General features: G+C 40.9%; 1 non-coding gene across 1 annotated transcript; it reads left to right on the top strand.

The window, feature by feature from the left end:
• Positions 1–4,159: 4,159 nt before the first annotated feature.
• LOC118971715 (U1 spliceosomal RNA) lies at positions 4,160–4,330 on the top strand. The gene has a single exon (XR_005060305.1). It is a non-coding gene; the product is annotated as a U1 spliceosomal RNA (small nuclear RNA).
• Positions 4,331–17,316: the final 12,986 nt, after the last annotated feature.

Here is a 17,316-nt window from a genome sequence, read left to right as displayed (position 1 = left end):
ACAGTATTAGATATTTTGTATAGTGGCATTAATTGTGTTTATTTTTTTGAGGAATAGAATGGGCTCTTTGTCATAATTGCTTTCGCTTGGAATTTTGGAAGAGCTGTATGGATTCCCTTGTATAAATTAACTGTGAAACAAAAAGTACTCTGCATATTTTCCTCTCACTGAAGAGTTAGATCAGTTTGCTAGTCCAAGACCAAACTAAAATTGAATGGATCAACATTCCCTAAAGAAATGTTAGGAGAAAAAAATTTGATGCTACCTATATTTAGGAAATACTATTTTAAGCAACTTTAAATAGGATGTTTTACTTTGGAGCTCTACGGTGCTTATAATAGGCTGAAGTACGTTAGGAATATCCTAGAGGGAGACACAGTGGTCAGTGTTGCCCAAACTTGCTTGGACACGGAATCCTGTTCTTGTGGAGCATCTCACTTGACAAATGTTCCCCAGAGCACACTTGAGGGAAACACTGCTTCAAATGGTTTCAACAGAAACATCATTCAACCTGGGAGATCTTGATCTTAGTGCTCCGTCTTGCTAGCTGGCCCCAGGTGACTGTGGCAGGGACCACAATGAGTGTAACTGTGTTCCTTTTGTTTTCTACACAGTGAAAGTTGCTGTTTGGTTTGATTTTACCTGACTGAAACTGCATATCTATCAGCAGGCAACGATCCATTCCTTGGTTGATTATAAAAAACAAATTGGTTTCCCAGGAATGTGTTGTTTTAATTTGTCTGATTTTTCTCAAAATATTCAAATTCAGTTAGACAATATCCATCATATCATTGATAAGTTTTCACAAATGCCTAGGGTGCCTAACTGGTTTTCTTGGTTTCACTGGATATGTCTGGTAATTGTACGTCTGCTTTGGTTATGTAGCTGTATTGCTATTACGTTAATGTGTGCACGCAATTTAATTAGTAATTTAAAACCTATACACACTTATGTTACACTACAAGAAGATATGTCAAAGAAATAATCAATCTTCCCATGTTTTCTTCCATTTGCTACTTCTATAGCTTCTCTTCTTCCTTCATAATTACAACCCCTAAGTAGAATTCGTGCCTCATATCGAAATTACCGAGTATCATAATTCTTCCAAGTTGTAAAGATACCTCAAGACAAATGCTGGGCATAGAAGCCACAGGGCATAAATCTGCAAAGAAGTAAAAAGCTAACCTTTTCAAAGAATATTGCTTCTCTCTCACTTACCAACTTTACATTTCCCTGTATGGCCCCGGAAGATGACTGGTTAGCTAGAGACGGGTAAGATCCCTCAAGGAAGGAACAACCTAAGATAGGCGCAGTCTCAGGGCGGCCATCAGGTGAGAAATTGGGTATCAACAGAGGTGAGGCTTAGAACCTCATCCCCCCTGTTTTGAGAGAAATCTTCTGCATCCGTGGATGTTTTGTTGCCGTTGTCTAGCTTGGATTAATACTTAGCTTATAGGCACACACCTGATCATCTACATTTGCCCTCTTACAGCACTAAACTATGTTTTCTACCTTTATCTTGCATCTACCTACCACTTCAGCATTTTATTAAAAAATAATAATAATAAGGGAGGAATGTGGGATTCACATATAAATCAAGGATAAAAATCAAACGAATAATCATAATTGACCTGACTGTTTATAGTTCATGATGCGTGATCAAAACTGAAAGTTTCTGTGATGACTGCCCTTGCACTGAGTTCCATTGCAGTGCATGGCCAGTTCACCATGTAAGAACTTATTCACTATGTAAGAACTTGTTCACCATGTAAAAACTTGTTCGTTATGCTTCAGAAGATTGGAGACTGTTGAGAATTAGGCTTGGGTTGATTAATGATTGTGCATTGAGTCCCGTATACAGAATTTTATTGTTGTTAACAACTGTATGATCAATAAATATGAGAGATGCCCTCTCAAAAAAAAAAAAACAACAACAAATTGCAGTGGTAATTGGTCCTAATATAAAATTTTGATGTGATAAAGTCCTGAAAATGTGTGCTATATTATCAATTTTACTTATTTTTTTGCTTACAATCAGTGGGTTTATTTATGAAGTTGTGTTCTGTGTGTATGTCTGTAGGAGTGACCCTTGGTAGCAATACCATTTAAGATATACTGATTAGAGAAGATACTCTACACTGAAGAAATTCCGTTATTTCACTAGACCAATGTAAAATCTCATCATGTGTAGAATGCATGTGAATAATGAATATCTATACATTTCTGAGATAAAAGCAATTCTTTCTCTACTGCCCACTCCCCACAAATAATCAGATGGTCCTTTCACTACCAGTAATTCAATCAAGCCTGCAAATTCAGATCAAAACATGATTGTTTCAGTTTTTTAAAAAAGTAAATTCAGTCATGTGGAATTTACTGAAAATTTCACACAGATGGAAAATTTCACTCTGCAACCAGCTAGCTTTCTGTAGCATAGAAATAGTCTGTTTCTGATTCTTGTAGCGCCCCTAATGGGTATAGATGGTAGTGATGTGCCTTCTTGGAGGAGGAGGTAAATGAAGTGGCAGAAGTTGTGCTGTCAAGCAGACATTACTCAGTTAAGAGAGTTTGACTAAATTTTTTCCCACTCAAGTGATGAGTTGTTTGGTATCTTCGCGACTCAGTCTCAGTTTCTGTGTCTTGAGGAAACACCAATAAATATTTAAGAATACACAAAAAGGGCAAGTCTAAGGAAAGCAAGGAATGGTGCTCACAAGAGGCTGAGTTGAAGAGAAACATTTTGGGGGGAAGGAGGCTTGGGCAGGGGTGGTGAAATTTTAGATTTCTTGCTTGTTTTAAAATGTTGCTGCATTTACTCCACTGGGGCCACTTCTGCCACCGGGCCTGCTGTCTCTTCAGACTGGTCCTGCACTCTGCAGCTGGCCCCGCCCTGACCACTTGTTTTAGGAATGCAGGTGTGTGGATACTACTCTGGTCCCCTTCTTCATGCACACAACCTGCCAGGTCTCTGTAGACACTGGGTCAGTAATGGGCATGGCCCAACAGGTTTGTCCCTGATAAATATGGGGCAATGAGCAGCTGCCCCATTCTCAGCACAGACATGAGGAAAGCTCAGAAGCTTCATTCCTGGTGCCAGGGCTGCATGACCAGTGGGAAGCCCCACTTTCTGAGAGGTCTCGGAATTGAAGGTGTATGGAAGTGGGGCCCACACTGGCCTGGCACCAGGCTCAGGCTTTAGATGAGTTCCATTGCGGTGCATGGCCAGGCCAGGGCGGTGTTCATTTTATTCCTGAGCATGAGGAAGAGGTAGACATCCTCCAGACGTAGAGAAACCACCTCTGGTTCTCTCTGGTTTAGGATCTCTTCCTGTTTTCTTTACTAGATAAAGCAGTTAGAGGGGCAAAGAAACCACGGTAATCAGGCTGAATCTTAGAGTGAATTCCATCTACAAGCTCCAACGATAACTCTGTGTGCAGGGAGTGGGGAACTCAGTTAACCTCTCTGTTCCTCAGTATTTTGATTTGGCCAAACATGATGATCATCATATTTGGTGACCTCATGGGTGCCATGAGCATTATTAATGAGACAATGTGAAAAAACTGTCAAGGAAGTGTCGTGGTAAGGTTAGTCCCAGGTGTACTTATTTGAAGCTTCTCATTTCTCTTTAAGGAAAAATCTGTCAAATGGAAAGACCTAGTACTACAGAGGATGGAACAGAAAAAATAATGTTATCAAAATAACTTTAGCAGTGAGAATAGCAAATTTACACAGCCACACAGTGGACCCTATTATGCCCACTTCTGAAGTACCATTTCTTTATCATTTCACCCAGCCCTGTTTTTAGAGCATGAATATAGCTTATTGTTGGAAATGTAGATCCATTCCAAATTCCCTTTTCCTAGATGATTATAGTTAATGAAACAGATCTAAAATGTCTATGGCTATGTACATATAGTAGGTGTTGCACATATGCTGGAAGGAAAGAAGGACGGAAGAGAAGAATTTTCATTTGTTTGGTTTTAGAATGATATTCCAGTAGAGGTAGAGAGGTCAGAAATAATGGAGGAAGATTAAGAATGTGCCTTTAAATGCTACAATGCTCAAAATAATTTCTATTTATCAACCAACAAGTGTTATTAAGCCCCCACTGTGTCCAACACAGGGAGAGTCAGAGACAGGTTTTAAAACATGGCCCTTTATACTTACCCAACTGGGCAGATTCCATGATCATGAAGGTGCTTCCCTCAGGGCGAGGCTTTATCCATTGCACTCTGGATGTGCTACCCCTGTGATTTCCCCAAAAGTGGGAAACTTAACTGCATAATTTATGGAGGTGGGGGACTGCATTTGGAAAAAAAAAAGGCCTCTTATTAAAACAGTTTAAAACCTAGTTGGAGAATTAGAGCAAATATACATGTACATACATGAAATTATTACACATGATAGTGATAGCTATAAACTCTACATTATTACTATTCAAGAAACAGACATCAGAGAAGGGAGCAATCACGAGGGACTGACACGGTCAGAGAGGCCTCCTGAAGGAGATAGTCCTGGAACTGAGCTTTAAGATGAAAACTGGCTCTGTCCCATCTGTTCCTCGCATTGACCCTGTGAGGTTAATCTCTTTTCATAAATGAGGAAACTGCTCAGGCAGATGAAGTCACTTAGGAAGGTCAAACAGTTGAGGTCTACCTAACTGCGGAGGTCTCACCCCACAGCACTGTCTTCGGTAAAGTCTGGTCATTCCTACAGTAGGGAAACCGCCAAAGCTGGCCTCGTCTGCTCTAGCCCCTGCCCCACACAGGTCTCATCACCCAACTTTCCTCCATGTGCCCTCTGTTTCAACCACACCTCGTGTTTTAGGAAGGGTCCTAGCAGGAAACACATGACCCAGATAAAAGAATGTAACTAAAAATAACTTAATGAGGAATTATTTTCAAAAAGTAGGCCACTGGGGGAACAACAAAGCTCATGAAGCATCCAGGAACTAGCAAGAGCAGGAAGCCATTGCTGACTGAAGCGGCAAGGGGAATAAAATGGAAATACTGAAGCCTGGAGAATGCTGGGACTCTGAACGGGGTCAGGTGCCGGAAGCAGTAGCTTTCCACAGGCACTGCCAAAACTAAAGTGAGAATAAATACCCTGGCCTCTCTCTCCACCTGTCCTTGCATCTCCTACTAGTGTTGACCATTGGTCAAACTTCTGGAAGACAGAGGACTAGAGAGTCCAAGTGATGTGGTCCATAGACGTCAGCCTCGCCGTCGCAGAGAAGGGAAGAGTAGGGGATAGATCTTAAGGCAAAAAGAGATACGACAATCTCCCTTTGCCAACACTGCTGCCCCAGAGAGCCCTCCATTGCCTGGCTGACTCCTCTCCATCCTTTATGATTAATCCAAGGATCATGGACACTGGGCAGCCATTTACAACCCACAGCCTGAGTTAGGAGCTTCTCCTCTGTGCTCTCACGGCCTCTGTGCCTACTTTATTCTCAGCCCTGTCGTGTTGTTGGTTGGACCCTGAGCAAGCCAGAGGCATTGGGGCTGACGAAATCACTACCCTAATTCACCCTAATGCACACAAGGCAGCTGATCAAATCGAGCACTCAATGACAAGCGCATATTTCCCAAAGTTTTGATTTTCATTTAACTTCAAACATAGAGAAAAGGTGCCAAAATAATATAAGGAACTCCCTTGTTTTTTTCCCCAGATTTACCAATTAACCTTTTGCCTATTTGCATTCTCTCTCTTCTATCTCTCTCTATAAAAACATATATATATATATATGAATTTCTCTTTATTGTTAGAAAGTTGGAACAATTATATCCTTTACCCCTAAATACTTCACTGTGTATTTTCTAAGCACACAGGCATTCTCTTACATACTCGGAACACAATAATCAAAATCAGGAAATGTAATATTGATACAATACTATGATCTAGTCCACAGTCCATTTTTAAATTTTGTCAGTTGTGCCAAACTTGTCCTTCATAACTATCCCCTCTCCCCTCCCCCTGTCCAGAATCCAATAAGGGATCATGCATTGCAGTTAATCGTTGTATATCTTTAGTTTCCTTTAATTTGAACACTTCCTCCGCCTTTCTGTGTCTTGATTTTTATATTTTTGAAGAGTATGGGACACTAATTTTGTAGAATGTCCTGCAATATGGCTTTATCTGATGTTTTCATATGATTCAGTCCAGTGTCTTCATTTTCGGCAGGCAGACCACAGAAATGTCGTGTCCTTCTCAATGTCTCACTGAGTGATGTCAGTCTGTCTGGATGGTGGTGATGTTAACGCCAGTCATTGGCTAAGGTGCCAACACCAGGTGTCTCCATTATTAAAAGTTACTCTTTTATATTCTCAAATAATTTGTGGAAGTCTCTGAGATTATCTAAATAACCTGTTCCTCATCCAATTCCAACCATTTTTAAAACAGGTAACGAGGACAATTTACTGGGTATGGTGGGCAAAAAAAGGAAGCGACACTAACCTTCGGTTACTCCTAATCTCCTGCTACTAGTGTCAAGGCAGATCACCCTCACCGCCTAGGGTTCTCGCTGTTGAATGACAGCCTGTCTCTGCTGGGTTCCTGTAAGGCTTCTTAAGAGAAAATTGAAGGGGCTGATTCGAATCTCAATAAAAGTAACAAACCAGCCTCAGCAGCGCCTCCTTGGGATCAGGGCTCAGACTTCTATAATCCCCCTGTCTCCTTCCTTCTTCATCATCAGAAGCAGGGGTCCCTTCCTTTCTGTTCCTACTTAGTAACTGAGTGTCCATCAAAACTGGGCAGCCTTTGCGCTGGCTTATTTACTTCAAAGGCCTGAGCGGTAGAAGCGTAGCCTAATTATTATTGACCCAAGTCATTTTTCTTGCTTAGGAAACGATTTAATAGCATTAGGAGCTGAAGTCTGGTAAAATTGGAAACCAAAATAATCTTATCCTCAGACCTTGAAGACTAATACAAGGTTAATGTTTCTGCCTTAAAAAAAAAAGTATATTTTTAGGGTTTTAAACTGGTAACTGTTTTCCTTTCTATATGTCTCATAATAAGATAATCACAATGAGAACTTTATTCTCTAAATTTTTATTTTTCTTAGGTTTTTGTTATAATAGAGATGATATAGAATATTACATTAGTTTCAAACATACAACACAGTGACTTGATAATTACATACACATTAAATGCTCACCACAGTAAGTGTAGTTACTTCCTGTTACCATATCAAGGTATTAGAAGATTATGGGTTACATTCTTTATGTTGCATTTCTATTCTTATGACTAATTTATTTTTTACTTTGAGGTTTGTCCTTCTTCATACTCTTCACCTACTGCACCCATCCCACTAACCCACCCTCCTTATAGTAACCAATAGTCTGTTGCTAGTATTTATGGGTCTGTTTCCTTTTTTTGTTTCTTTTTTCTTTTTTTTTAGATTCCACATGTAAGTGAAATCATATGGCATTTGTCTTTCTCTATCTGAATTATTTTGCTTAGTGTGATACTCTCTAGGTCCATCCACGATGTCACAAATGGCAAGATTCCCTTCTTGTTTTATGGCTGAGTAATATTCTATGCAATGAGAACTTTAAATCATCTGTAAAATATTACATTGCACCATTAGAGTAGTTGCCTGTGCCACACTAGAATGGGATCTGCCTGAGGCCAGGACTGTGGACCATTGATTTGCATGTGCATCATCCTCTGTCTAGCATCTTACATAACACATCATGGGTACTCAGGTTTAGTTGAATAATAGAATGAATTAAATGGCCCCCAGGTTTCTAAATCATTCTTCACTTCAGTCTCCTTCATTAAAATACTTCAATCTAGGGACAAAGGAACTGAGTTAGACTCTATTCTCCCCCATTTCTTTTTTTTTGGCTGTAAAATATAAAATGTTACTGATAAACATTTCAGGAAATCTAAATAAATGTTCATATATCACATTTACAGAAAGAATTATTTATATTGTTAGTATTTTTGATTTTGAAAGGGTTTAAGACCACAAGAACCTTCCAAAATTACACAGGGAGTTCCTGTATACCCTTTGTCCAGCTCCCCCCACTGATAACATCTGACATCATAGAGTGTGTTTGTCCATGGCAGGAAACTGACTTTGGTACTCTACTGATAAACTCAACTACAGAACTATCCTTATTGGGATTTACCAGTTTTTGCAAACATTTTGTTTGCTTGTTTACAGTTCTAAGATATTTTATCCCAGGTGTAGTTTTGTGTGACCTTCATTACAATCAGAACACAGAACTGTTCCATCACTGCAAAGAAATTCCCTCATGTGATCACAGGATCTCCTCTCCCTTCCCCTTCCATACCCTGTCCATGTCTAACCTCTGGTAACCTTTTTATCTGTTCTGTACAATTTTGTCACTCTACGAATGTTACATAAATGGGATTACACATAGGCTATGTTTTGTGATTGGCTTTTCTTTCCACTCCGCATAATTCCCTCAAGATCCATCCACAGTGCTGCCCTGAGTTGCTTTCCCATGTTCGTCTCCCTGGCTTCTCTAGATGATTTCTTCTGGTTCCATGGCTTTAAATGGCTAAAAATCAATGATGATGGCTTCTGCATCTGTATTTCTGGGTTCTTAGAAATCCAGTCTTGGACATTTAGATGACTGCTTTATGACTTCATGTATGTTTAATACATTTCTCAGAAGTAACCTGGCTAAAACATTTTTCCCTCAAACCTACAAAAGATTAGAGAAACTGCAAGTTTTTTCAGTTCACTATTTGCCAACTTTCTGAAGACAAATATTGAACAGCCCTCTTTGATTTTTCTGTTTCCTTTACTTTTTAAAATTAAATTAATTAGTACTTCTGTTGATTCCACTTACAATCTGAGTTTGAATGTATTTATTCTCCTTGGGAGCAGAGATTAAGAGCCTGCTTTCTGGGTTCAAACCCTGAGCTTCTTGCTAGATATGAAACATTAGTTCTCCCTGTTTGTAAAATGGGGACAAAATAGCACCTACCCCACGGAGTGGGTGAGAGAATTCAAGTTAAAGTATGAGCACTTTTGGTGACTATACTTATTGTGGTTAGTATTTTTTACTATATATAATTGTTGAACCACCGTGTTCTACTCCTGAAAATAATATAGTAAGTGAACTGTATTTCAATTTTTGAGAAAGTAAAAAAAAACCATGTGCACTTTTAACAATCCATGGTAAACACTGAAAAATATTAACTGTTGTTAGTCATTTGTACACAAATGCTATGGAGTGGCTATTATTCTATAGGCACTATTGTGGTTCTTGGGGATACAGCAGTAACCAGAGCGGAGATCTGGGCTTAGGGAGCCTACATTTTAATGGGGTCCAAGAAGTGGTGATAGAAATGAGTAAATACGCAAAACAGCTGTGGTCGTGACAGAAGCCAGTGATACTGCTCTTCCTTTAAGAGAACCACCTACGGGGAACATAGGTGGCTAGTGGCCTCTACCTGTCATACCTTCAGACCTCATTTCACTAGAGTCTCTCTCTTCCCCCAGACTGATCCGAAGCAGTGGCTGAGCAGGAAGACCAGAGCTGGGTCACGTCTCCTTGACGTGGGACTCCTCTAACAGGCCATCTGTACTCAAGGGCTCCCCATTAGCCTGGCCAAGACTTTCTCGGAGCTGCCCTGCAGTCTGAGGCCCTCCCTGCTGGCCCTTCCTACCCCACGCCTCTTTCTCCCTTGCCTCTCTTCTTCCAGAGGCGTTGGACCTGTGTTGCTTTCTGAAGGCTCTACTCTCCTACTCTTCCTCTCCTCTTACCCTTCTAAGGCATCTTTGCCAGTCAGTCTCTTGCACATCTAAATACCTCCTGGCACTGGCTTTTTGGAGGATGCACACTGACTTAGTGGGAAAAATAAAATGAGGTCAGGGAGATAGAAAGGGACCCGGAAATATATCAAATATTTTTGAATGCCTTTCTAATTAGATGGGTAGAATCTGTTAATTCATGAGTGAATGAGGTGTACAAATATCTGGAGAGAGTGTGTTCTAGCTAGAAGCAGTAGCTAGTGCAAAAACCCTGAGACGGCAGCATGCATGGTGTGTTTAAGGATTTGTTAGGAGCCAAGATATCTGAAATGACTCAAGCAAATGAATGAGTGAGAGGAGAAAAGCTCAGATAAGCAGTGGAGAGCCAGATCACACAGGGCCTTCCAACCCAGATAAAGACTGGATTTTTCATTTCACTGAGATGGGATGTCACTGGAGTGTTTTCAGCAGGAGATTCAGATGGTCTGACATTTTTTTTTTTAAGTGGGATTATTCTATCTGCTGCTTGGAGACCAATGTTAAAAGTGCTAAGGGCAGACAGCATTCTAGATAGTCCCTGAGGACCCTCCCTATTTTGTGCATATCCTATATAATTCCCATTCCTTGAATGTGGGTTGAACCTGTGAATACACTGTGTGTACAATGGGGTATGATCCCTGTGATTCAGTTCCTAATCAATTGACTATAAACTGATCACAAGAGAGAATGTGCTGCCTGACCTAATCAGGTAGACCCTTAAGAAGACAAGAAGCCGGTGTACTCCTGCTGGCCTAGGAGGAAACAGAGAGTCGAGCTGTGAGACATCTGGGGGCCACATGATAAGGAGCCGCAGGCAGCATCCAGGAGCTGAGGGATCCCTGGCCAACTGCGAAACAAGGACCTCAGTCATGCAACCACAAGGAACTGAATACTGTCAATATCCTATACACTTGAAAGAACCTCACAAGAGATTGCTGACACCCTGAATTCAGCCTGATGAAACCCTGAGCAGAAGACCCAGCTAATCTGTACCCAGCCACTGTGAGATAATACTTTGTTGTTTTAATAATGAATAATAAATATCATACATAATAAATTTGTGTTATGTCAAGCTACTATGTTTGTAATTCATTATGCAGCAATAGGAAACTAATACAGTTGGCAATAGTAGAAGGAAGCAATAAAGACATGTTGGGAGTAAACAGCAATAATCCGTGTGGGACATGATGGTGGCTTAAATCACAGTATATGCTGGATCAGTGCTACATATTGTGATGGTCAAGCCAACAGGATTGGCTGGTGGAGTGGGTGTGGACTATGAGGGAAACACAAGGTGTCTGGTCTTAGCGACTGGAAGTTTGTGATGGTCAGGATGGTCAACTACGGAGAACTGGAAGACTATGGGAAGGGCAGGTCTGATGTCCCTTTGGCAGGTGGAATCAGTAGGAATCATGGATTCTGTCTGATCTGAAATGCCAATTGGACACCGAAATGGAGATGTCCAGAAGGCACAATTGGAAGGATGACTCAGGAATCATGAATGAAGCCCAGGCTGCACATGTAAGTTTGGAGTCATCAGCAAATACATGACATTCAAAACCATAAAACTGGATGAGATCACAGCAATTATTATAACCGTTTTCAGACTTGTCCAAGACCCCTTCATCTCTTACTTGTACTTCTGCATTAACCATGTGACGATCTCCCTCTTCCCCGTGCCCTTTTATTATCCATCCTCTGCACTGCTATAGGAGTGATTCAGAAAATGTACATACCATCAGATCAGGTCACTTCTCTGTCTGATGCCCTCCGGAAGATGCCTATCACACTGCATTAGTTAGCTTCTGTTGTACTTCAAACCACCCTAAAATTTAGTGGCTTAAAGCAACCTGTATTTATTCTTGATTCTGTGAATCTGCTGAATGGTTCTTCTGGCCTAGAAGGCTCAGCTCGGGCTGTACAGTCCTAGGTCTTGGGGTTGGCTAGTTGGTCAAGGAATAGGAGTAAGCTGGGATAGTTCCTGTCCTCCATGTGGTCTCTTCCCCTCTAGCAGACTAGCCCAGACTTCTTCCCAAGGTGAACTCAGATTCCAAAGAGCAGCAAGGGAGAGCAAGCCCCATTGCACCAGCCCTTTTATGACCTTTATTTATGACATGTTTGTTAATGTTGCATTGGCCAAAACAAGCCACAGGGTTTTCCAAGATTCTAGAAGCACAGAAGAAGACTCCTTCTTTTATGGGAGCCACTGCAAAGGCCCACTGAAAACAGGGATGTGCAAAAAAACAGGTGGGAACAACCATAATAACACTCAGAAGACAATTCTAGACCTGTGCTCTGGCCTTCATAATTCTGAATGGTCTGACCCTTGTCTACATCTTCAACATCATCTCATTCTTCTCTCTCTTGCTCTTTTTTTAATAGACAATTTTAGAGCAGTTATAGGTTCACAGCAAAATTGATCGGAAGGTACAGAGATTTTCCATGTATCCTCTGTCCCCAAACATACATAGCCTCCCTGAGTATCAACATCCTCTGCCATCTGCTCCTTCTTTTCTAACCCAACTCTTGAGCCAAAATGCTCCTCTTCTGTAATTTCATTTAACAAACTTGTTCTTGGTTCAAAGAATCTGCTTCCCCCACTGTCCAGAATATTCTTCCCCTGATCTTGGCAAGTGGGATCTTCCCTTTCATTGAGACCTCAGCTTAAATGTGGTTTCCTGAGAGGCTTTCTCTCACCTCTTAGTCACCCTCTATCTTACTCCCTCTCTGGTTGAATTCTCTTCATACCACTTACTACCATCCAGTCTTCTTTATGGCTCATTTACCTGCTCATGCACATGTCTTCTCCCAAAGCACGTAAGCCATGTGACAGCAGGGACTTTGCTCATGCTCAGGACAGTATCTTGCATATAGTGGACACATAAACAGCAACTGTTAAACAAAATTCTCAAATGCCAAGTAAAGAGTGTTATCCTATCATGGAAAATTCAGAGCTGACTACAATACAATGACTCTAGTTCAGCTACATATTATATGAAATCTGTATAACTTCAGTTGATAAAGCAATAGAAAGCTATTCCTTTTTAGAAGAGCAGACAAATTTGTCTGTATAACCAAAGTTGATAAAGCAATAGAAAACAATTCCTTTTTAAAAGAGGAGACAAAATTTTACTCAAGTAAAATTTACCATCTTTAAGGAATTTGATGTCAAATTTCTTTTTAAAAGATTTCCTTCTCAGTGATTTAAGATGCAACAATGGTACCCAGATCACTAGGTTACTATCCAGGCAGCAGCTTATGCTAAACATCTGTGTTCTGTGTAATCAAATATCTTATAATAAATAAGAAAGTCCTGAATGCTTACTTCCTGTGCTTTCTGATATGTTTTCCAAAAAACCACTCATTCCAAAATTTTATTTCTCAACAGACTCCCTGTTGTGGACTTAATGTTTGTACCCTGTCCAGCACCATGGCTCCAAATTTGTATATTGAAGTCTTAACCCTCAATCTAATGGTATTAGGATGTGGGGACCTATGGAAGGTAATCAGATTTATATGAGGTCATGAGTGGAGCCCCCATGATGAGATTAGTGCCCCTGTAAGAAGGGCAAGAGATGCCAGGGTTTCCTTTCTCTGCCATGTGAAGACGTAGAGAGAAGGCAGCCATCTGCATGCCAGAAAGAGGGTTTGTACCAGAACAGGACCATAGTGGCCCTGACCTTGGACTTCCAGCCTCCAGAACTGTGAGAAATAGACTTCTGCAGTGTAGGCATCCAGTCTGTGGTATTTTGTTATGGTAGCCCAAGCTGATAATAAAACCTCTCCTTTTCCTTCTTTTCTAATTTATTTTCTCCATCTCATTGAGTTTATCTCAAACAGTTCTAGTGGCTCTACTTTCCAAGGGGATGTTTGTAGCTTGTTTCATTTGCACATTCTGATTAATCCTTGAATCAGATTCATTTGTCTGCTCCAGCACCATTCACTTTTCTTAAATAAAGCAACTCTTGGCTCTGTTCTATTCTACCAACATCCCTGGGATCCTGGAATACCGGAATTGGCCATTGGCCCAGGCCACTATGCAGAGACATGGCAGTGTGTTTACTTGTTATTTTTGCTCTCCTTCTGGCACAGGAAGCCTTCATTCCCAGCCTCCTTTGCATCTAAGTGGGCTCTATACCTAGTTCTCTTCAATGTTATGTTTGTGGAGGTACCCACACCACCTCGGGGCCTGGAGCCAAGGTGGCAATGGGCAGTGGGGTTGTGGGAAAGGGTGAGAAGGAGCTTGAGAAATGGAATTCTCTGAAGATTATCCATCAAGATGAAAGCAATGGGCATAGGTATCTGGCTGAAGGGCAACCAAGCAGACGTTCCTTCCCATGGGGGAGAGCAGAATTTAGGAAGCATTCATATGATTCACAGTAGTGCGTGCGTGCACACACACACACACACACACACACGCACAAGCACACAATGTTTATTTGAGACTCACAGTACATAGAGGAAGATCCTATTAAAAACTAACAGAACCACATAATAAGAAATAGGGAGAAAAGTAGGGAAAATAACTTCAGCTTTGCAGAGAACTGAAAGAAAAGATAAACAGCACAGATAGCCAGGCAGAGGGAGCAATTACTATTAAAGGTTGCTTTTCAGAGGCAGTCCCCATGGGGCTCCCTAGAGAAGAGCCTCCATCTTTCTTACAGAGGGAGGAGAAGCTGTCTGGTCGCTAGGACTGGGGAAGGGGTGCTCTTGTTAGTAATACCCTTTCACAGACTTTGAAGCCATTCCTCCTGCTGTCAACTCCAACTCACATCCTAGGCTTCAGAGGCATTAGGCTTTGTGATGGGAAGAAGCTCCATTTCTGGTGTTCCTCCTGCAGGCAGTCAGAAACCTATTTCCTCTACAGAGTCCTGTGGCAGCCACTTGGGGGACACTGAAGCCACAGACCCTCGGCCCAGTTAATTTCAGGGCAGCAGTACACAATTCCATGTGCATTGTCTGTGTCCCACATGTAGCATGGCCTCAGCCTCTCTGGGCTTTGCTGCCCTGGGGCTCTTTGAAGACCTTGCCCCTCAGCATCCCAGAACTATAAAAGTTTTAGTACTACTGGAGGCAGCCCTTCACGGCCTGGGGAGGGAGGCATGACTAAATGTTTTCACCTGCGCTAAGCTGGTTCTCAGAAAGCTCCCAAAGGATCTGAGACCCACTTGTGCACAGCAGTAACCAGATCATGAACCCCCTTTTCCTGTCTGACATTGCCCAGCTCCTCATTTCTGCTGTCTTGGTTCCCCTCTCATTAAAAAGGCATTTCTTACCCCCTGCTTTTGGGGGAACCCAAAAGTAAGAGTAGATTTTCCACCTTCTAACACCATGTTAACACATCTCCTGGAATTGCTTCTGTCATTCTTTTTGTCCTTTTGATTTATAGTTTTAAATTCACTATTGTCATTTCTGTGGAGTTAGGAAGTATGTGGAGATAATAGGTGTCTTCAAATTGCTCTTCTTCCTGCTGACTCCTACTCAACCCTCAGCTTCAATGTCACTTCCTTTGAGAAGCCTTCCTGGACCTTCCCATCAAGAAGAATTCCCCTGTTTTGCTTTCTCACCTATTAATCCTACATTTGTCCTTTTGGTACTTCCTACAATTTATAATCATATTTTTAAATATTGGTTTAATCCTCTCCCAGTAGAACCTAAGCTCCATGAAGCACTTGCATATCTTTTATAGATATCTATATGTTTTTGTTCAATGAGTGAAGGACCTTTCCCTGCTCAGTGTGTCCTAAACACATCTAACCCCCCTCTCCTTCTGTATGGTGGTGAGGTGACCTCTGAGGTTGCCCACATAGAGACCCTTTTTTGCACCTCTACTCAGCTTTGAGCCAGCTTGGAATTATATTACCAAAAACTAGTTGTCAGCTAGCAAAATGTAAGCATGGGCATGAGTGGGCAGATGACTAGGGAAATGGAGACGAAAAGGAAGAACAGAAGGCCACAGAGCTAGTCTTGATTTGCTTCCTCCCCACCTGCTCTGGCTAAGTCACTGCCCCACCCCCAGAATCTTATGATTTGAGTTACTCTTTGATGTGGACTTGTCCCCCGTGTTCCTGGTTCCTGGGATCCTGGTACTCTCTTATCCTTTGCTTATAGACAGGAATTCTCCCACCAAGCTGAGGCACCCTGAACCTGCCTAGACACAGGTTTTAGATAGACTCTCCAAAGACAGTACACACACACACACACACACACACACGTACTCTGAGAATGACCTTCAGAAGACCTTTGACCACAGAGCAAAGGAGGGCATAAGGATAGAGCCTTTAAAGTTTTCTTAATTAATGTTTCTTGTTTGAGAGACAAAAAATAAATCATTGCTTTAAATAAAAATACCTGAGATATTTAACAGAGAGAAGCCAAAGAGTGCTGGTTTAAAGAGCTATTAGAACATGACAAAGGGATTGAAAAGACTCCCCCAACCTTTCCTGAAAGTCCTTCACGTGACATCCATCTTCACGCTACACCTGATTTTAAAACTAGCACATGTATGACATATAATACAACATTTATAAATTAAGGAAGCCCACCTCTTTTAAGTAATATTCTTTAAATCTCCATTTCTGACAGTCCTACTATTTGCACAGTAACTGTAATAGGCGCATTTTTTGGAAAACAGTGAATAAAAACTGACAAGCTATCTGGGGAATCTGAATGTATAATTGATAGGGGCATAAATTAATATGATTAGGCCTTTATTGGGTACAGTGGCTGCCAAACCGACAAAAGGGGTCTGGAATGAAACACGGCTGTGGTCTCGGCGTTGATAGACATCAATATGTAATGTGGATTATCTCAAGCTTTCTCATGTGGTCTGCTTATGACAGCACTGAGCCTAATTGAAATTTTTATCTTTTTGTTGCATACAGACAGTTTTGGCTGGTCACTTCCTTTGGAAAGAGGGGCAAACCAGGTGATAAAAAAATCAAGGTTTTCAGTGAAGGTCTTAATGAAATCATTTTATAAAGGCTTTAGATATTAGTCCTTTGTAAAGCCACTTTGGAGAACATGACTTCTGGAAATTCTTTTGCACTATGATTTTTCAAATAATTAAGCAGGGATGTACAAACCAAAGTAACAAAGACACAGAAGATTCAGTCACTTCTGCAGAAATTGATGGGTTCTTCATAAAATCGTGGGTAATAATTTAGCTTTTTTGACTTTATATGAAACCATTTCTTAATGACTATGATAAAATACATCTTCGCAAAATAATATTTATTTTCCATAAGTAACCAAACTAAAATAATCTTCCATCCAATTCTTAACATCGAACTCACATGCTTTGGTAAAATAGTTATTATCCCTGCTTAGCAGTATTTTGGCTTACATACAGTTTCCAATCCTATGCTTAGGTTGTAATTCTATAATCAAAAATAGGAGGATGGAGTTGTGATATTAACAGAATGAAACACATTTGCATCCGTAATTTTCCAGAACTTCATCATTTTATAGCATGTAAAATATTAGTCACATTTTACATCTGCCCTTTGCAGTAGTAAGTTTAAGATGTGAAAGAAGCTCAATGT

The sequence above is a fragment of the Manis javanica genome, chromosome 14 (genome assembly GCF_040802235.1).
Source record: "Manis javanica isolate MJ-LG chromosome 14, MJ_LKY, whole genome shotgun sequence".
Lineage (NCBI taxonomy): Eukaryota > Metazoa > Chordata > Mammalia > Pholidota > Manidae > Manis > Manis javanica.
Note: the sequence above shows the minus strand (reverse complement) of the source record. Positions and strands in the feature narration are given on the sequence as shown.